Raw genomic sequence first — 23318 nt, 5'->3', positions numbered from 1 at the left:
ACCTTAATCATTTCTGTATCACTTTTAATGGAGCAATTGTGAAAAACAAAAAGTCATGGCAATTATCATTTTCAGCATCTCAAAAATGTTATACCCTGTGAATACATAATGGTATTTCCAAGTGCTACAAGGAGGTTCCCATAAAGATGATCAATGTTATCTCCATTTTACACCTCATTGACCTTATCAAATTTTACATCAGAATTTAGTAATAAGTAATAATTTATTCACAAATTTAAACACAGATTTATAATAGGACATATATATCTCAAATAATCTAGTTAAAACACATAGATAATGTTTTGTAAATTCAAATAATTACATTCCTTTTCTATAAGTATTTAAATATTTTATTTAGTCAAATTCCACGTAAAATATACTGGAGAATTGTTCACCTCTTGTAGTATAAAAAACAATCAAGCACTGTGAGTGTCAATTTTAATACTTTTGACAATAGCTTTTTGAAAAAAAGTATGATGAATGTGTAAAAACTATATTTTGGGAACATATAAAAAAATTCTAGAAGAATGCTCTAGCTGAGCTAGCTGATCTAAATGCTTGCCCTATCTGCAATACTATCAAGTTTGGTAAAATTATATAATGAAATACTGACAGGGTGTGCCAAGTGATTATTTGAGTTAATATGCTATGTTTCTGACTATGAAAAATCTAATTTATTTACCTTACTTTCTACTCCAGTGAACTTTGAGGAATAAAGCCAGGATGTCCTCATTATGTAAACTCCCTTAAGTTACGTCAGATACTTCTATATATTATTCCTCTTACTTACAACTTAATCTAATTAATTCAGAGCTACTTTATAATATTCTTTTGAACTGATATTTTTGTTTCACTCCAAAGAAAAAAGAAACTATTTAGTCTAGTTAAAGCAGAAATATTATAAGATATACTGTTCCCAGGTTAAAGACATTCAAAATTTATTTGTGTTATTTTCATTTATGGGGGCTGAAATCAATATTTATTTCTCTTTGAATCAAATATTTTAAGGTAAACATTGTAAAAACAGATAATTTCAACTTGTATCTATAAATATAAAACATCCTTCCATCTAATACCTGAATCAATATCAAAAGAAGCTGAACTTATTTATGAAGAAACATTAACTAGTTTTATGGATCAAAAGCGGATTATCTAGCTATATACAAGTTGGTTAAAGATTTAACTTGGAAATCATGGCTGTTGCTGTAGAAAACTATTAAAAACTGGAAAGCACACCCTAATTTTTACAGGGATGTTGTTCACAAAGCTAATAAATATAGACACGATTTATGAAAACTATTGATCCCTTATATAAACTTTTTCATAAAGGTTACCAGTTCAATATTTTTATCTTTGATTATTGTTTTTATTGATATAAATATTTGATTTTGCTATCAATAAATTAAAACCAAATTAAATGTAATAGCTTTACATATATGTACATCCAGATCATACAAACTGTTGATACATGTACATATATTTTGATATTGCACAAGTTTATATTTTTCATTGATTGCTAATAATGTCTTTACACTAAATCAATTAGAAGTTCTATAAGCACTGATTGATATTTAAGTCTTAGATAAGTGATTTCCATATTAGTTGCTTTGTATTTATCTTTTCAACTGATTTTTTATAGGTTTTATTTCATATCTTGTGATGTAACTCAACTGTCCCAGAAAAAAGGGGGAAAGTTGTCATTCCCACAAATATGATAAACCCTGTCTTTTTGTATGTGTCTGTCCTAGTAAGGAGCCTGATATTCAGTGGTTGTCATTTGTTGATGCATATCATATTAGTTTTTGTTTATTGTTTTGTATCTAAATCAGACTGTTTTCTTAATTGATTTTGTTTAAATTGTCCTTTAGGGGGCCTTTCATAGCTTGCTATGCTGAATGGGTTTTGCTCATTGTTGAAGTAGATACAGTGAACTTAAGTTGTTTAACTTCTACTTTATTAGGAGGAGGCTGTTTCAATTGAAATACTACCACATCTTCTCATTTTCATAGAAAAAAACAAAAAAGGAAAACACACTTATCATTTCTTTCTTAAATTAAATGAGGCATTTAAAACTTCTTGTCCATTTTTTATAGACAGTAAATCTATATGTTAGATAATCCAATTTCTTCATGTCACCATTATAACAAATTATACATCAAATGAACAAGGAAACTGACATCTAAATAAATCAACAAATTTACATTCAAAGTACCAGCAAAGGGATAAAAAACAACTAAGGATAAACATAAATAGATAAATAACAACTAAGGATAAACATAAATAGATAAATACCAACTAAGGATAAACATAAATAGATAAATAACAACTAAGGATAAACATAAATAGATAAATAACAACTAAGGATAAACATAAATAGATAAATAACAACAAAGGATAAACATAAATAGGCAAAGAACAACTAAGGATAAACATAAATAGATAAATAACAACGAAGGATAAACATAAATAGGCAAAGAACAACTAAGGATAAACATAAATAGATAAATAACAACTAAGGATAAACATAAATAGGCAAAGAACAACTAAGGATAAACATAAATAGATAAATAACAACTAAGGATAAACATAAATAGGCAAAGAACAACTAAGGATAAACATAAATAGATAAATAACAACTAAGGATAAACATAAATAGATAAATAACAACTAAGGATAAACATAAATAGATAAATACCAACTAAGGATAAACATAAATAGATAAATAACAACTAAGGATAAACATAAATAGATAAATAACAACTAAGGATAAACATAAATAGATAAATAACAACTAAGGATAAACATAAATAGGCAAAGAACAACTAAGGATAAACATAAATAGATAAATAACAACTAAGGATAAACATAAATAGGCAAAGAACAACTAAGGATAAACATAAATAGATAAATAACAACTAAGGATAAACATAAATAGGCAAAGAACTAAAATAATATGTTTTGTTCCATCGACTAGGGATAATGAAAACACAAAAGTGTACACCACGAACATCTTGCATCTTTTATGAATCCTTATTGAATTTCATGCTAAATGAATAAAAGATAAAAGTTTTAATACAACTTCTCTTGTATATTTCAAGACCTGCACATTGAATGAGACATGCAATAGGAGTTGTACTATTGATAAAATGAATATCTTTTCTTCTATAACTCTGTTATCAAGAAAAGTAAATCAATGTAACCAGATCAATTATATACTTTGTTTCCTATTATAACTCTTGGACAAAGGAGACAATTTATAAGTAGAACAGGCTGTATGTATTGTCACTGCACTTCAAATTTCAAGAACTATCATATCCAACAAAATACACCAAGCACATGTCATTTGCTTCCTATAGTCAGGCACAACAGTTTCTCTAAATGAGAATTAATTCCCTAACTGTATTTCTAAAATTCAAAAAAAATGGTAATTTGAAAAGGACCATTTTTGACATAGAAGCTATTAATCATTGTATTGGCCCCTCATAAAATTCTACCAAACAGAAACAAACCAGACAAAGATACATTTTCACTGTTTTCTCTCAATTTTGTATAGGAAAATTATCTCTCATTAAATCATATAATTTGTTTGATTTCATTGACAACTCTGGTAATTTTGCTAATAAATAAAATTTCTATATAGAATGAGATGTGGTATGATTGCCAATGAGACAACTATCTACCAGGGACCATAGTACAGAAATGAACAACTATAGGTTAGTGTACTGTAATTTAAAAGTAAAATTTAATTTGATACTTGTCAAAATCAAACTTGACTTCCACTTTGTCATTAGAAACAACATAAGAAATTTCAAAAGGATTGGTTCTCAAGTTTTTTAATGGAAAATACAAAAACATGATTTTTCATTCCATGAAGGACCAAAACTTCCTAACAGCAAAAGTTATAAACTGTTGAAACATAGATATGTCTCTTCTAATGTATTTCTAATAGTATAAAGCTTATGTAGAAATTAAAATGATAATACTGTAGCATGTAAACTATGCAAAACATTAAAAGTCAATGAAGCATAACTGAAATTGCAGGGCTATCTAACCTTTCTTGAAAACAGAAATGCCAATGTTAATACAACAGCTTACAAAAGCTAATTTGGTTCAACTAAAACTGACATCATCACAAACTTGTGAACTATGCAAAATTTTAAGAGTCAATCGACCATTACTGAGAGGTAACAGCCAAATAATTTTCAAGGAAATGAAATCTGCCAATGCTAATACAACATCATACCAATTACCATTAATCTACCTCAAGTGGTTTCCAAAAAATGATGTAATAACAAACTTAAACAAGTTAAAGCAGGAACATAGATCAAGCCAATTTTTGGAGTGATACTTCAATGTAAACGTTTAGGCATTTATCATTTAAAGCTACATAAGAAGTCTAAGAAGGCTTTGAGAAATCAAAATGTTCTACCCAAAATAATTAGATTTCTAAATTTGGAAAACCCCTTTAAAGATAACTAAAATCTGTGTTAATTCTTTTCTTTCTGACCAATTCACAAAAATTTTGAAACTAAATGAAATTACCTGTGCAAATATAAATTCAGATTGAACATTCCAAAATTAGAGTACAATCTTGTGAAAATTGATGTCAGACAATCGAACAACGAAGTGAATGGCACCCTTCAACACCAACATATTACAATTACTAACAAGTCAAGATGAGTACTGTATTGGCCTTTATAGTAGAGGGTAAATACTTATTACATTTTAATATATCAAGTGTTGACAGTACTAAGTGCATGTCTTTTATACATACATGTACCTGTTACAAATGAAGGCCTTGTGTCAATATAGTTTGCTTAATCAGTTTTGAATATGGGTCTGTTTATGTTGTAATTTATGCTATATAAATATGTAAAAGTTCAAACTTTATATTCTGTTTTGTAACTAGTAGCAGACTATAATCATCATCAGCTGATTATTGGTTTTTGTTTATTTAGAAAAAAAGTTTGGATTTCTTAAGTTACATCCATATTTTCTCTGCATAAATCATTTGTAAATACACAACAATATGAAAATGTACAAAATCCAAATTTTAAACAGGCATATATGAAATGATTTTACTCATAAAAATGTTCAAATCATGTCTGGTTATAATAAGCTATAAAACTAACAAAGCTTTTAACATTCTTACATTATCTAAAAATAATGTTAATGTATGTTCCAGTTCTTCAAGAGAAAAAAAGGAAATCAAAAATAAGAAATACACAAGTTTCTTTTCTTTACACTCCTGATAATTTAAATATTTGTTGTATAGTTAAATGTAGAATAAAAATACAATAAATTGACGTAATCTAAAACAACTTACCCCACAGGGTAAACTATCCTGTTCTTCAGACAGTAAACAATTTAGATTTGATCATTGTACACTCCTGATTAAATTCTTTATTCAGCCACTGTGACTCTTTTCTTCTGAAACAAAATAACATCATCTATTTACCACCAAGTGAACTCTTGTGATAGGCCGAGGGTATTGACTTGTGTGTTTATAGATACAAAGGATTGTGTAAACGTCTTTATGTCTGGTATGTAGACTACTGTTTGGAAGAGGTCAAGTTAAATTGTATGGTCTAATAATCTTTAACCTAAATAATCAAATAAATTGTTTCCTCATTTTGATTTAATGAATGCAGCCTGTTTTGTTTTACAGTGTTTGATGGAAAAGAGGGGGGGGGGGGGTCTGAAATAGTCCAAATTCAATTATAATAAACCATACTGCATGTGAACATCTGCAATCATGAAGTTTCAGACCAATTATAAAATCCTTACCTTAAGCTTGCAAATATATATATAAACATAAAAAACTTTCATGAACAAATTAATTATACAATCAGTAATGGCAAATTACAAACAAACTTCAAACAGGAAGTGGTAATAGTCTGTTACTAAAATAAAATGATTGTTTGTTACCATCTACAACTGTCAATGCAATGATGTCTTTACACTAAATCCATTTGTTGTGTACCACTTGATAATTTTAGTTGGGGAAACACGATTTATTTATTAGTTGTAAATAGTTTGAGCTAGGTTTTAGTAATTGTTAGTACTCATTGTTTGGTACTGTGTGCCTCCTAAGCCTTTTTTCTGTGGTTATGTGCTTTGTTCTCGTTTTTTTTTAATTCTGATAATCAGTCAAAGCATTTTTCAACTGATTTTTAACTTTACAGAGTTTCCTCTCCCTGATAGTTTAAATTTTAAAACACTTATTATATAAATTTTCTTGTCTTCTATGTAGGGGTTGGTAAACAGCTTGATCATGCTTTAGTGAGTTGTAGTGTATAAGCATTAACCCCTACATAGAAGACAAGAAAATTTATATAATAAGTGTTTTGAAATTTAAACTATCAGGGAGAGGAAACTCTGCATGTTAAAAATCAGTTGAAAAATGCTTTAACTAATTATCAGTTACAAAAATGAGAACAAAGCACATAACCACAAAAAAAAGGCATAGGAGGCACAAAGTACCAAACAATAAGTACTAACAATTACTAAAACCTAGCTCAAACTATTTACAACTAATAAATAAATCGTGTTTCCCCAACTAAAATTATCAATTGGTACACATCAAATGTATTTAGTGTAAAGACATCATTGACAGTTGTAGATGGTCACAAACAATCATTTTATTTTATTAACAGACTATTGTTAGCAAATTAATTTTGCAACAGTAAAATCTCTGGATGATGCTAGAAACAATAAAACACAATTCAATCATGGCCTTAATCAACACACTCTATCATTATATTCATAATCAAAGTTTCATCTTGTAAATACAATAACGGCTTTACAGAAAGAAAAAACTAGAGGCTCTCAAGAGACTATTGCTCACCTGACTCTCCTTGGGTTTTAGAAATCATATAAAAACAGATAAAATTTGGCTACAAAGTAACAACACTTGGCCAGCACCTCTGACATAAGGAAAGGACTATTCATGCTATGTTTGATTTCATTCAATTCCGTGGTTCTCTAAAAGATGTCATTTGTATGCATTTTCCATAGGGTCCTATGTTAAACTAAGTCCCCCCGCTGGCTGCCATCTTGGATGATGGATCAGCTACAAAGTAACAATACTTGGTCAGTACCTCATAAGGAACATTTAAGCCATGTTTGGTTTCATTCCATTCAGTGGTTCTCTAGAAGATGTCATGTGTATGCATTTTCCATAGGGTCCTATGTTAAACTAAGTCCCCCCGCTGGCTGCCATCTTGGATGATGGATCAGCTACAAAGTAACAATACTTGGTCAGTACCTCATAAGGAACATTTAAGCCATGTTTGGTTTCATTCCATTCAGTGGTTCTCTAGAAGATGTCATGTATATGCATTTCCCATAGGGTCCTATGTTAAACTAAGTCCCACCACTGGTTGCTATCTTGGATGATGGATCAGCTACAAAGTAACAACACTTGGTCAGCACCTCATAAGGAACATTTATGCCATGTTTGGTTTCATTCCATTCAGTGGTTCTCTAAAAGAAGTCATTTGTATGAATTTCCCATAGGGTCCTATGTTAAACTAAGTCCCCCGCTGGCGGCCATCTTGGATGATGGATCGGCTACAAAGTAACAACACTTGGTCAGCACTTCATAAGGAACATTCATGCCATGTTTGGTTTCATTCCATTCAAGTGTTCTCTACAAGAAGTCATGTGTATGCATTTCCCATTTCTATGTTAAACTAAGTCCCCGCTGGAGGCCATCTTGGATGATGGATCAGCTACAAAGTAACAACACTTGGTCAGCACCTCATAAGGAAGATTCATGCTATGTTTGGTTTCATTCCATACAGTGATTCTCTAGAAGATGTCATTTTTATGCATTTCCCATAGGGTCCTATGTTAAACTAAGTCCCCTGCTGGCAGCCATTTTTGATGATGGATCGGCTACAAAGTAACAACACTTGATCAGCACCTCATAAGGAACACTCATGCCATGTTTGGTTTTATTCCATTCAGTGGTTCTCTAGAAGAAGTTCAAAATGTAAAAAGTTAACAACGACGACGGACGACAGACGCCAAGTGATGAGAAAAGCTCACTTGGCCCTTCGGGCCAGATGAGCTAAAAATGAGACCTCATCAGCTTTTAAAAAAATGCATTGTACTTATAGTATATAATGGAATTAATTGTTCAATTCTACTATATGTATATGTAACAGGAACCATGAAGTACAGTGTGTCAAGAAAAAAACACATTTATACCTTTATGAACAATTAAATGTTTTTATTCATTAATTTAAATTTTATGATGACAATAACTAGTATTTTTTGTCACTATACATATGTTATATCATTAGAAGTAGACTTACAATTAAAACACTGTTCGTTAGAGGTAATAATTTCTTAACACAATAATCTGATTAAGGTTCAATGCAATTTAATTAAAAACCGATCTCTCATCGCTCCTGTTTCTGATATGTCGCGTGGGAGATCTAACGAAACCCGCTTTGAGGTCACATGTGAGTGACCTCGTAGGTGTGTCTTTTTCGACCAATGAAATTTAGTCTTCCACTATCTTGGAAGTTTAACGTAAGGCAAAGGGATGTAACTCATTTTATTTTAGACGAAATCGTCAGTCAAAATAATTCATAAACTTTTTTGATTGGCTTATTAATAGGTCGTCAACTCATTTGCATATCTTTATAAATTCATAACTTTTAGTTCACTCACATGTGACCTCAAAGCCGGTTTCGTTAGATCTCCCACGCGACATATCAGAAAGTCTGAAACAGGAGCGATGAGAGATCGGTTTTTAATTAGATTGGGTTCAATGCAAGCTAACAAGAATGTTGATGTACATGTAAGTGTAGATCGATGGGATGCATGCTTGATTCAAATGATATCCAGATTTCTCAAAAGGATATTATCCTTAAATAAATGCCTATTTAATATAAAAAGGAGACTTAATATCTATCTATATTTCCTTCTGGCAATTTGCAGATTTAGCATTGTTGTGCTGATATTTAGAGTAACATATCCTCAATCAAGGAGTCATTGTCTAACTTATCAAAATATTCCTAAATTAATGGAAGACTATTATAATGCTGTGAATGGTAGTTAAAACCATCTGTTCAACCCCTATCATATTGTATCTTTTTTTTATAATGAATTTCTCAAACATTTTTTCTCACCTTGCATTTTTGCAAAAACATGTGTATGTCGAAAACAAAAACTATTAAAAAATAGTTGATTTTTTAAGGCTGACTCAGTATCTCCTTAAGGAGTACTCATCCAATTGCTTTGGTTGTATTGTCATTTTAACAGATCTTGTATTGTTGATCAGAGTATTGTCTTTAACCCCTTCATTCCCAATCCTGCCTGTAGTCATGATGGTAACCAACATCCTTTGATGGCCTGTATGACCCTCTATACTACTTTTAGAATTGCCCAAGCTAAACTGTCTTGAAAGCAGAGAGTTTAAACATGCATTTCATGGTCCATAAACTCAGATGTGTGTTAATAAAAATTTGACAACTTAATTGGCCTTTTTAGAGTTCAAAATCGAAAAAAAAATGATAATAAGCCAAAATCAGATGGGGTGGTAGTCTTTTGAAGGCCACTGCGTTACTGGTATGGGGGGCTGTTGGTATTAACTTTTATCATAAATGCATGGGATTTCTTAGTTAGTAAAAAGGAACTGCCTCTAAAATTTTCTAGCTTCATTCTTTAAGAAATACAATTTTGAACACCATTTGTACCCTATTAAAAGCCTATGTCAATTGCATCAACAGCAAATAATTGCCATGTTGTAATCTATAGATATAATGTGCATTTAGCTTGTTGACTTCAAAAGCGTCAAAAGTCAGCCATAGCTTTTGCTTTTTTTTTAAATCTGAATATCTCTTTTGAAAATTCTCTATTTCACCAGATGTGCAATATTAACATTTATTGCATATGTTTTTATGATGTCATCTCTTTACATTGAAAGCTATTTAACATGTGAAAGTAGTTCTCCAGATGGAATAAGGTCTTGAAATAGATGTTTATTTCCCCTGATCAATGATTGACTTCATCACATGTGATAACAATCAGATTAGCACTTGATAACAGGCAATTCTATGACGGAAACATCAGCAAACTTCTCTAATACACTAGCAAGCTAAAAATTAAATCCGAAAACTGCCAAAATTATTCTATATATTCACTTACTGGGAAATATTGCCAGAGTTTGTTGTATCTAATACTATCAGAAAGTTTTGCCTTATATGTAGATGATCAGGCATAATCTCTATTTGAAAATTTTAGACAAATGATACCAATTAAGGGACTGTTACTGGGAGGAGGATTCTATTGTAAAATCACTTTGTCTCAACCAGGACTTGAAACCAGTGGAAACAATGTGATTTTTCTCTGTGGTACAAAGCAGCTCTCTAACCAACTGAGCTAAAGAAGTACTATCCTGCCTTAACCACCTAGGACTGGCTAAGTATCTACATGTACTACAGAAAGCAATCATGTCACTGGACAATCTAAAATCTCAAACTGTAATACAACACAATTGGTATGAAATTGCAGAACATCTATGAATTATTATTTCACTAAGACACAGGACCAGGTGCTCTGCAGGGTGCAGCTTTATACGGCTGCAGTGGTAGAACTTTGAACGGTTGCAGCAAATTTGGTCACAATATTCAAGCTTGATACTGTCTGAATTTGGATTGTTATCGAATTTTTGACATAATAAAGGTTTTTGTCACAAAATAAATGTGGTCTAAGATCTAAAAAATCTATTGCATAATTGAAGATTTCTTCTTGAAAATTTTCAAAGAAAAGGAATCCCTTACAAAAAATAGTAAAAACAAAAATCCCCCCAAGTTATTGAACCCCCCCCCCCCCCCCCCCCTTTAAGCAATAACCCTTAAACTCAATCCCATCCTTTCCTTAGTAGTATGGAACTTGTAGTACAATTTCAGAGAGATCCATACACTTAAACACAAGTTATTGTTTGGAAACTAGAAACATGCATATTCTTCTTTTTGGCCCTTTTTTGCCCTTAATTTCTACATATTTTGGGCAATTAATCCAAAACTAAATCCTAGCCTCCCCTTTGTTAAATGAAACATTGTGGTACAATTTTAGAGAAATCCATACAATTCCACACAAGTTTTTGTCTTGAAACTAGAAAAATGCTTGTTTTTTGGCCCTTAATTCCTAAACTTTGGACCCATAACTTCATAAATGAATCCAAACCTTCTACTTGTGGTTTTAAACATTATGGTACAATTTCAAAGCAATTGAAATTAACTTATACACAATTAATTATCCTTAAACTAGAAAAAGGCTTATTTTGGGCCACTTTTGGGCCCCTAATTTCTAAACAGATGGGACCATCATCCACAAAATCGATCCCAACCTTTCAGGGTTTTAGTGGGTAATACTGGGCAATACTGGGTAATATAAAATACTGGTCTGAATTTTATAGAGTATTCAGTGATAAAACACAAATGTTATACATTCAAGATATATATAACCTTTTTTGTTTGTTTGGATTGGTAAAACTGTAAATATAAAGCAAAATTTTTTTTTTTAAATAAATATAACTTCTATTAAGGCGAAGTGTACGTAATTAAACTACACAATGGATTTTTTAAAAATTTTACATGTAGATTTTACTTGTAAAAATAAATCGGAAAATAAAATAAAAAAAGGGGGTAACCGTTTTCGTTTTTGAGATACGAGCTGTTGAAGTTAACAGCATCATACACCAAAATTACAAAGGCTATATAGGGAAAATCGTGAAATTCGGCAGGAATTGTTACATTTCCAAGATTTTCTATTATATTAGACAATCGATTTTTTTTTAAATTTATGAGACGATTCTAAAATTTCTGAGGAATCGATTGGTGCAAAGAAAGTCCTTAGCAACCGTGCTACTTTTCAAGCTATACCCTGGTAAAGTTGAATTTTGCGTGTAAAAAAACAAAAAACAACGACAACGTTATTGACGTCGCTGCAACAGTTACGACGCTTCATATAGTTCTATACTTGTATGAAATATATACCGTTTTGTTGGAGTTCATATTGCTCGGTCTTTAGTTCTTTAAGTTACGTTTTGTGTACTATTGTATTGTATTTGTCTATTATATTCGGGTGCATGCGGAGATCGCCAAGCTAGAAAACGGTTGACATTTTCTTCATTATGAACTAGAACTATTTTCGACCTTGGTGCCTTATTTTTGTTAAAATCTAAACACTGCGACGTGTTTTCAAAATCTTTGTTCCCATAAAACTTCATTCCATCAAGGTCTCTTCTTAGAATATCAGCCATCTGTCTGGCACAGGATAACAAATCAATATTTAAGTAAATTTAAGTTGTGTGGTAATTCTTAGTACATTTGGGTAAATTAATCTTATCTTTGTGCCGCATAAGCATCTCTATAATTCAACACATCCCTGAGCCACGATATTATATATTTTATGCATTGCATGATCTTCTTTTTATCACAACCCAGACCGGCTAGTAACCGTTGTATAACTCTACACGTCTGAAGACGAATATTTGCGTGAAACATTTTTGTATGATTTTTATTTCTGGAAATCAATCTGAAATCTACAAGTCCTTTTCCGAAAGTCGGGCTGGACCTATACTTTAATGTGCATTCGGGATTTACAATCTACATTTCTCGTCTGGGAGAAAATCGGACACGGAAAGGGCTTGAATTATTCGAGTTACTCAAATTGAAACTCGGGAATATATTTCTAACTGTTCGGAATTCGCGGAAACAAATGATTGTTTTTCGCATTACGGTATTGAATCAATATGAGTCAGAGCTACCAATTATTTCTTTTAACAAATTCGAATACCAGTCAGTTTATAGGACCTCAGTTTGAAATAGGGGCGGCAATCCATTCATTTTATCCAATCAATTGGAGGGGGGTCAACATTGATAGTCAAAAAGCCTTGAAATATTCGATAAAAACGTTGAATGTAAATTATATGAACTCCAAAGTCTCATATTTTAAGACTAGTAAACCACAGTCTTCTCAATTCTTGTATGATCATGAACTAGGTGAAAACCTAGAGCTAACCCAGTGCGAGATCCTCATGGATAATCATCGAGGTCGTTAAACACCCCTTGCAGTAAACTTGGGTTAAATTTTTAAAAAAAATCGAAATGTAATAGTCTGAACACATTTCACTTCTCATTTCTCTAAATATTAAATTGCAGTTACAAGTATCACAAAACTTCCCTGACCTCTTTTCTTTAACTATAATAGAGAGAGGAGGGAAGGATGGATCCAGATCCCGAAATCTAGGGCTTAAAATCACGAAATCCCGAGGTACCGAATTTGAAAAAAATTAAATCCCGAAAGGATCAATTCCGAAATCCCGAGCTTAAAAACACTCGATCCCGGAGTTCCGATAAAGGTCCTACCCTCCCCCCCCCCTGTAATTCTATATTCTATTCATTCATAATCTTGAATTGAGACTTGATACTTCAAAATTACATTCTCTAATTTTGAATGCTGCACACAGGCACAATAAAAGAAAACAGATTTCGCTATATATCTCTTCGAATTGGAATTTGTGAAAGAAGAAATGACATGTTATATTTTATCTTACATGTGTACTTTCAATTTCAATATGGTTCTAAATTTAGATTTAGTTTTCCCATAAATTGCGGACGGAATAGAAGACACCCTGTTTATTTTCTGCACATGTAGAAAAAGTTGAAAACTGGGAGTTGAATGAAATAATTTTTACTTATTTTAAGATAAATGTTAGAGTGAGACAATTTTTAAGTTACTGAGTAATTTTGGGGCATAATTTGTTTATTTTTTGTTTGTTTTCCGTCTTTATTCTTCCTACTTGTAAGTGTTGCACTAGTGGTCAAATTATTCTCTTGGTATCGTCTGATATCTTATATGAATATAAATCATGTCCTTAAATTTTCAATTGCACAAAGTACGAACATTTCAAAGTCTTTTTAATTAAACAATTAAATTCACACGTCTTTCATTAATTATTTGTAACCTATTTTAAAACTTTACGTTGAGTACTGTGTTTTTCGTTCAAGACTACGGCTTTTTGAAACGATATTGTTGGGTCAATTCAGGTTTTATTTTAATTAATTTGATATCAATAGAAGAAAAAATGTTACATGTTTATTTGTTTATTTGTTTATAATTTTGTTGTGAGGCGTTTTTTCTTTCTGATGATATCATAAACACGAAATGCCTTCTCCTACGCGTCTAAAACCAAAAAAAAAACAAAAAAAAAAACAGTGTTTTTAAGTCAGACTGCACACAGAACAACGCACAGAATGCTATGATTTCTAGTTGGAGTTATTTAGATAATTTCTATGAGGTTTAAGACAGCACAGGCGTGCTTGTTGGATTCATTATAGACCGCAGAAAGTAGTTTCTCTTTCGTGTGTCCTGTCTTGGAGTAAGGGAGATAACTTGCGTAACTAACGACGAACGTTTTTAATCCCGTATTCCGCTAGAGGCGTGCAATTACGTACACTTCGCCTTAAGGATTAACAATTAAATGTACATGTAAGAAAAATTATATTTACATAATGTCTATGTACTGTCACTAATTAGTAAATAATTATTCAGATTAGAATGCAGATTTGTTTATGTAACAATAATCAGCCCTTTCAATTCTATATGTGTTAATGGCATGACCCCTTAGGGTGTTTATTTAGCAATATGAATGTATAACATTTGAAATGAACAATTCACTAAAACATTGCAATATTTTTTTTTCTTTCAAAGTATGGATTAATATTGAAACAATGCTTGGTAATTAACAAGGTTTCCTTTTAAATATGTGCAAATCCTGTATTTTGTCTATATAGAAGGGAATGAAATTGAATTTTTCATTCTTTTAGAAATGACTGTCAATGGTTATCTGTATAAAAAGTATATATTTAGCTGTAATACTACATGTATGAAACTACACCAAGACTTTACTATTTTAAGCTTATGTCATGTATGTGTTAAAATAAGCTTAAAAAATCATATTGCCCAGTATTGCCCAGGAACCCCATTTCTGAGAGTATTGCCCAGCCCGGGAAAACCCGGGTTTTCCCACCCGGGAATTCCCGGGCGGGTAATACTTTGCCAACCCTGCAACCTTTCTATTGTGGTATTACATGTAAACCTTCTGAAAAAAATTCATAAAGATCTATTCACTTAAACTAAAGTAATTGTCCGGAAACCGATGTGTCTTCAGACGATGTCAAAGAGGATGACCACAACATTATATGTACGATCCAAAAAAAAATTTTGCGGTCGTATAAAAACAGTTAAGTTAGATTTCTGTTTAACCATGTTTGACTGTAAAATGCAATAAAATTGCATGTTATCATGATTATGCTTCCTGGTTTTCTCACACTAGTCCATGGAATCGTCTCCTGAAATCCTTAGGAAGAAGCCACTGAGAACCATACTTTTGGTCAGAACACCAAAGTTTTTTATTTGACATGTTAATAAAATCTAGTCCTATGCATTCTGTCATTGTATGTACATGTATGTATGTATGTACTGGTTAATGCCTCCATTATCCGAAGTATATATTTTAACAAGGACAATCAATCCCCACCCAACACAAAGGGAGTGCTACATGTAGGACACCAGGAAGTCTGTTATTATGATTGATGGAGGAAGCTGAAGTACTCAGGGAACCATGCACGGGGTCACTTGGTGGAAACAGACAAACCAGAGAGATATCAGAAGATTGATCTCCAGGTCAAAGTAGGGGACAGCTTTGACCAACCGAGGCCCCCCAAACATGCCAAAGTACCCATTCTAGCTTAAATTCAAGTCTGGGTACCAGAGATGTGTGTGAAAGGGTGAAAATTGCCCTTCTGATGTACTGATATTTTAAGCACCCGAGTGATAATCGAACTCAGGATATTCAGCCATCTGTCTTAACTAATAGACCACCAACCCGCATGTACATGTATTTGTATCCAAAACTCTGTCTGACTGACTAAATGTCGGACAAAAATTCATTTGGTCAGATAGAAATTTTTTAGGATTTTTCAAAAGTTGAAAGTATGGTCGAAAAGTTCAAATTTCTTTTTCGGTCAGACAAAATCTGACTGCTTTGATAATGAAACGTTAATAAACAAAGCTTGATTTAAAAAAATAAAGATTATAGTTCGATAAATTAATTGACATGAGTTTCACAGGACACTCCAGGCTACAAACACAAATGAATTTTAATTATTTATTCGAGAGGCGCCGTATGGTACTCTTTCCAATTAATGTTTAATAGTATGAATTCGAATAGAGAGACATTTACCTTATTGATTGTTGCAGCTTTGTTTGGTCGGGGCCTGTAAGAGAAAGGGGAAAGAAACCTCTTTACCCGTTTACCTGTACTACAACTTCCTCCAATGTCAGGAGAACCACAAATCTTCGAATCGGTGTAAACTCACTCATTCGATTAAAATCCTCCAGATTAGTTTAAAAAGTAAAACTCTTACAACTATAAAGGAAACATTAATTATCTGCTCTGGGATGTGACTTTTTCACCTTTATTTACCCTTTTCAGGATACATTTTTTTTTCATTTTATGATTAATCATAGGATATTTTTTATTAAAAGTTTTAGTTAGAATGTCGTTTTTTATATGGGTTTGCACGCTCTGCTTAGTATGTATTGTGTAATGTATTTGCTATGTAATAATACAATCCAGTTTCTATAACTAATTTTTTTATTATGATTTTTTTAACATAATTTTTACAGACTTCCTATCAAAAAACTTTTCAGTATTAACAATTTATGATATTATGCTTTTTTTAATAATGTTTTTAAAAAAAACAAGTTTTTAGAAAATTCTCATGAAAGTACAAATATCAATTTTAATATGCAAGCTTAAAAAGTAACATTCAACAACATCAAAACGTCGAAAAGGTTATTGACATCTAGAAACATACTAGTATATCATTTGTGCATACATAGTTTCAATAAAAGATTCTGAAAGGAAGCAGGACAAATCGCCCCACTGGCAAAACGACCCACACCAAATCGCCCCACTTTTTCACAAACTCGCCCCACTATTAAAAAAATTAAAAAATCGCCCCAACCTGGTTTACCAACTCGTCCCACTTTAAAAAAAAAAAAAAAAACGCCTAACTGGTGAAAAGGGTCAAATCCAGTTAAATTTTGCCCCACTTATTGAAAAAAGGAAAAATCTACTTCTATATACAATTTTCAGGTCTACCAACTAGCCGCACTTAAGGATGTCTGCTGCTCTAATTTAAAATAACAAGGATTTCATGTGATTGCTTAAAATGAAAACAACTTTGATATTTAAACAAAATAAAGTAATAAAATCGATAGTCTCGTGTGTAGTTTTCAAAATACGAGACATTTAGAAGATGGCGGGAAAAGGGTTTTCTTCAGACTTTACTATTTGTTAACATTGGAATTGTTTTTTACCCTTTAAACCAAGAAAAAATAACAAGGATTTCATTACAAAAATTCAAATGGTCATAAATGATCTATTGAACAGATTTATGAAGACAAAAGTGGGGTCTCGTGTAAAAAATTTTTTAATACATTTGTATGGATAAAACCTGAGAAAATCGAAAATATGACAAGAATTCAAAAACATGACCAGCAGACATCCTTAAATGAAAACTTATTTTGATTTTTGTAATCTACACGAAATTTATTAAACTTTTTTAACATTCTTAAAATATAATTGCAAATTCATTTTCGTATCATTATTGGAGAATAACTTTATACTTGTAAGCTTAGTTATTTGTATAACAATTGAAAAGAAACCTGTTAATTGTATCATAATCATACAATTGATGCCTGATTAACATTTATATATATAACTTTATTGCAAAAACAGAGTTTTTAATAGCAATTTGATTTTATAGCACTTCAAGTTCACTTAGATTTTCAAAGGTATTGACGTGGACAGGGACAAAGATATACAACGGGATTGCATCTTTTTTATTAGTGGTTTATCTATTTGTCATGAGTGGGGCTTGTTGACAGACCGTATTTCAGCGGGATTTTAACCCTTTTCATAAGGGGGTATGTTATCATACCTATTTGCAATGGGAGTTTACCCTTTTCATAAGTGGGTCGAGTTGGTAGACAAGAGTGGGGCGTTTTCTTAGAAAGTGGAGCGAGTTTGTGAAAAAGTGGGGCGATTAGGTGTGGGGCGATTTGCCAGTGGGGCGATTTGTCATGGATTAGATAGTCTAATTAAAATTTCTGAAATAAGACCGGCAAAATAGCAAGACTCCAGGGCCGTAACTAGCCTCTTTTAAAAGTGAGGCAAAATATTCGCCGAGCGTAGCGAGGCGAAAAATTTTTGGCGAGGGGTCTGGGGGGGCTGAAGGCCCCCAGACGCTCTGAGAAAAATAATGTAAGATCATGCACTCTGAGCTATTTTTTCAACAATATTCTGGTCTCATAGCAATAACAAAAATTCATTGTATTTTAAGACTTTTAGGTTTTAGTGATTACATTAAAAAAAGATCGATATATATATGATGGATAAAGCAAAAATCGTAATTATCATAATCCTTAATACCGGTTCTGTCTGTCTGTTCCTGTCTTGTATTGACAATTTGTACTTAGACTTTGGTGATTTTTTATGACTAGATTTAAATATAGTGCCAGTGCAGTATTATACTTTGAGTACTATAAAAAAAGAAGATGTGGTATGATTGCCAATGAGACAACTATCAACAAAAGACCAACATGACACAAACATTAACAACTATAGGTCACCGTACTAGTACTATTACTGTTAAAGTCGACACTAGGGACCATCTTGACCTTGTTTTACGATATTAATGATTCTTTTATTGTTGGTGACCATCCAGTAACTATCAAGATGAAGAACAGGAATTAAACTTTAACAATTGATCATTCGTATTTTTCTATACATTGAATTTGTGTGCGATTAGGTTCCGTGCACGTGTACTCAATATTCATTTTTTTCTGTTAAAAGAGTCTGAACATGACTTAATGCAAGGGTAACCCTTCAATGTAAAAGGTCATATGGCAATACATTGTTGTTGGGTTATTTTCAATTTTTTTGATACCGTGGAATTGGTTGCCATATTTCAATTTAAACCATGTCAGCTTTCTAGTTTTATCTACGAAAAAAGCCAGTTTTGTTCTCTTTTATATCAAGTTCAATTCTCCATGCAGAAACGACGATTCATTTCTGTGTCTTGTAGCATCGTATATTCTTAAAATATTTTCTCGCACATTGTCTGGACATCGGTTGGCATGCAACATTGCAAAACCACACGTTTACAAATGAAAATCAACACTAAGACTAAAGTCATTAAGTAGGACAATAAATTAACAAAAGACAAACCCGGGACATAGAAGTACAAACAATAGACCATCAACTCTGATAACTAAAAGTAAAATAGAAACATGGATCACGAAAAACATGAAGGGGCTACACCAGAGAGTGAAGAAAACTGGCTTCTTGCAAGACACTTTCCGTCAAAACAATTTGACAAAATATCTTTTTGTTTCATTTTTTTTTTTTTTTTTTTTTAATTTCAAACATGAGGCATTTGCCTCATTTGCCTCAATGTAGTTACGGCCCTGGACTCTATATCAATCACTATTTTGCCAGACATGGCAAAATGGCCACCGCCGAATTTTTAACATATATTTATCCAAATTCAGTATTATTGATTCTTTTAATGTCAATAAATGTGCATTTACATTTAATTTCTATTTTCTAACTAATACATAAAATACAAATTAAAAAATATTCTTATCTTCACTGAATTCCCGATCATATGACAGTTTAATTAGAAAATCAGTTGCGGGTACGCGTAGCCTACGAAGGCGCAGACACTGCCTATTAAAAGCTTCAGTATCAGTATCATATATATATGTTATTCAGGCCTCAGACAGGGTATATACTGTGACATTCCCGGCTTAGAGTTTATATCCCCTGAGCCGAAGGCGAAGGGGATATAAGCTCTAAGCCGGGAATGCCACAGTATATACCCTTTCTGAGACCTGAATTACACATATATTACGGATTACCCCTGACTTAATGTTATTTTTTAGTGCAGGTATTTGTTGACAACACATATATTAAAAACCCCAAACTGATATGTTCGGCATACGTGAAGGATTTTCTAATTTCCTGTGAACATAATTTTATCGTGTATGTAATAATTTATAAAAACACTTTTAACATTAAATTTAAGAATTAAAAGCGTAAATTCATGATTTTGTATCAAACATGTATTATTGACTGAAGCACGTTATTATTTTCCCTCTGTGAGCCTCTGACAGTCTGATAGCTTTTGACTACGTCACATAGTAACCAGTGTTATGATGACGTTTTTGAGGTTCCAATTGGGAATAAAAACGTCGTATATACCCCGGCAGTTTCCTGAATAGTTGACATCTCTGTGTTGTTATCCAATCACAAACCTCGACACATTTGTAATCCGTAATATATATATATATATATATATATATATATATATATATATATATATATATATATATATATATATATATATATATATATATATATATAAACAGGTTGCCGTTGCTTTTATATATATATAAACAGGTTGCCGTTGCTTCTTTCAGTATATTTAAACGGTAAAATGTAAATAAACTATATACAAAACTCCACCATATTATGTTATGTCCTTCCATTTGACCTTATTGATTTAAAAATGTGGATTACTGTTCAATTAGTATTGTCAGTTCCTGAGTGATATAATCTGCCTTACAGAACTGAATTGTTTGCTGCAGATTCGTGCAAAAAAAAAAGCTTGCAAGCCAGCAGCAAATCTCATGCAAACATTGCAGTTCTTTTTTTTTTTTTTTTGCTGCAAGCTTGTGGCAAGATGGCAAAAACAATCAGTATGTTTTCAGTAACTCGGATTGCAGGAAACACTAGAATATATTAAGGGACGTTCGCAGCTAGATTGCAGAAAATTCTTTATGTTTGCAAAAGCATTGCAAGAATTAAATGACATGTCTGGTAACTTCCTGGAAAATAAAGATTCGCAATTTGAAAATGTTGATGATGTTTTAGTCACGTTATATATATGAACATGAAGTCATTTTAGTTTGGAAATTAAAAAGTTTAGTTTTTAAAGACATTAGTTGTGTGTACAATCTCTTTATACAATGGTATCAGCTTGAGGACTTTTTGTGGACTTTCATCTACCAGCGTCATCCCTTAAACAATGTTGTACAGCAGAGGTGTTATCCTCATGCTGATTTCTAAATGTATCTTGGATTTTCGTTTTCATCATTTTTCACTCTGCCTGGTGATTAGTTATCAAAAGTACCAGGATTAGCTATACGAGAAACCTACTACCTGTAGGATGGAATTGTGCTGTCTAAGATCTTTCCCGTAGACGATTGCCTGACATTGCTGACGAATTCCATCTTCCTGGCTTTTCTTTCTGGGTCTGCTCCCATTGCCTTTGATTTTCCCAAATGTAACCACAATGCAGAAGTACTATTTACCCATAATTGGGATAAGGTTGATGTCCGTCGATGAGTGAATGGGCGTGTCCACGTGCCAATGGGCCTACAAACTGCATCTCTATGGCCGCTGCTCCGAGATCCTCTACAATAATGCCTAGGATGCTAAATCCTAGTTACCATGTGCTGTCGCGGTTAGACATGGTAGAAGTCTTGAATAGTGTAGAGACTATTAACTGACAGAAACACTTACGCTACACGGCTTTCCTTTCACCTGCAAGGCATACTATCCAGTGGTGATAAATAGCCTATGACTTTAACTACATAAGACGCATACACAATATCCTGTGGTACAAACCACAAGCAGACATGGGAAAAAATATAAGACAACTGTAAAGAGAAGTTAAGACATGAGAAATCTACATGATTGAAATGAAAGTGAAACAGGTTTAACAAATGATCCAGTTCATGTGCATACAGCAAGTACACAACAGGGCATCTATAGTAAAATCCCAGAAAGCTAGGTGGAAGGAACTCTACCAATGACAACATCCATAGTGTACCACCAAAATCATCATGAAAGTGAAAGCAACCTAAAATACTAATCAATTTCCTAAAACTGACTATAATTGCAGCAGAATATGTCTACCAAGCAACGTAAATCACTTTACGGCCAACCACCTTCTCCAGGATAAAAAATGGAAAGTACATCAAAATCAACAGACGGTATCTCAAAATCGTTCAAACATGTACAATAAGTCCAGTAAAATATGATTTTTTAGACAGTATAAGTAAGTAACCACCTTGAGGCAAGCAACTAATCAAATATATAAAAGCATGTTCATATAAGGAAATCACCTAAATATTTCCCATAAAGATCACAATAGAATGCACTTAGCCAGAAATATTGATAGTTTAACGTAGCTTTTTTAAAAAAATATTCGGTTTGCACGTTCCTAATTTAATAAAGTAAATCAATAAAAGTACTTGAGATGCATAAAATTATTTATAAAGTGTTGTTTTCATGTTTGACAGTTTTGTGTTATTACCATTGCTGGTTGACCATCAGTCCCCAAGATCAGTTGTTTTCAGTATAAAGAACTTAAAAAAAAATTAGAAATTATAAAGAAACGAAGGTTCTATTCTCCCAAATGAATTTTCCTATGCCCCTTTAAGCCATGTAACTCTTTCAACGGTTTTTGGTTCTTAGATATCCTCGGCTTTCAAATGTTCGGCTTTGAGCATTCCAGACAAAGGTAAATTCAGAAAAACACATCAGACGCATGAAATTTGCTGACTAATGTTTTATTTTTCAAGTAGCAATAATATAAGTACATCAGATCCAGCATACAAATTCATGAAAGATTTTAATCACATAGCATTAGCTAGTAACAAACATGTACCACCCAAACGACAAACACATACCTACCAAAATTTGCCTCATGATACACAGGTACAATAATACAAGCCACGAGTTCTCAAACCAGAAAGTACTATTCTATCAGGTTCAAAATCAACATCAATTATAACAATACAGAAAACTAAAAAGAAACATACAACAGAGAAGAAATTATGAAACAGAAATATCTAACTACTTGTACTTTATAACCAGTAGCTCCGCAGGGCGCAGCTTTATACGACCGCAGAGGTTGAACCCTGAACGATTGGGGCAAGTATGGACACAACATTCAAGCTGGATTCAGCTGTAAATTTGGATTGTGATTAAATAGTTGACACAGCATAGGTTTCTGACACAGAATGAATGTGGTCTAATGAACTTAAAATATTTTTTTTTTGCCTTTGAGCAATTCACTATGCTGTTGAATATTAATCCTCTCAAAAATTGTTTGAAGAAATTTTCTTTCTATTTATGAAATCTGAAATGAGAAAAA

At 32.2% G+C, this 23318-nt stretch overlaps 1 protein-coding gene across 3 annotated transcripts in view; it reads right to left on the bottom strand.

Moving 5' to 3' along the window:
* Window positions 1-16334, bottom strand: part of LOC143054058 (extracellular sulfatase Sulf-1-like) — a 68486-nt gene extending 52152 nt beyond the window's left edge. For all 3 annotated transcript variants that reach the window (XM_076226922.1, XM_076226921.1, XM_076226923.1), the window contains exons 1-2: window positions 16268-16334; window positions 5327-5430 (exon numbers count right to left, since the gene is read on the bottom strand). The gene's annotated coding sequence lies outside the window, so the exon portion shown is untranslated. The remainder of the gene's footprint in view (window positions 1-5326; window positions 5431-16267) is intronic.
* Between the last annotated feature and the right edge of the window lie 6984 nt (window positions 16335-23318).

The sequence above is a fragment of the Mytilus galloprovincialis genome, chromosome 12, assembly GCF_965363235.1.
Source record: "Mytilus galloprovincialis chromosome 12, xbMytGall1.hap1.1, whole genome shotgun sequence".
In the NCBI taxonomy this organism is placed as follows: Eukaryota; Metazoa; Mollusca; class Bivalvia; order Mytilida; family Mytilidae; genus Mytilus; species Mytilus galloprovincialis.
This window is presented reverse-complemented; position numbering and strand designations above follow the sequence as displayed.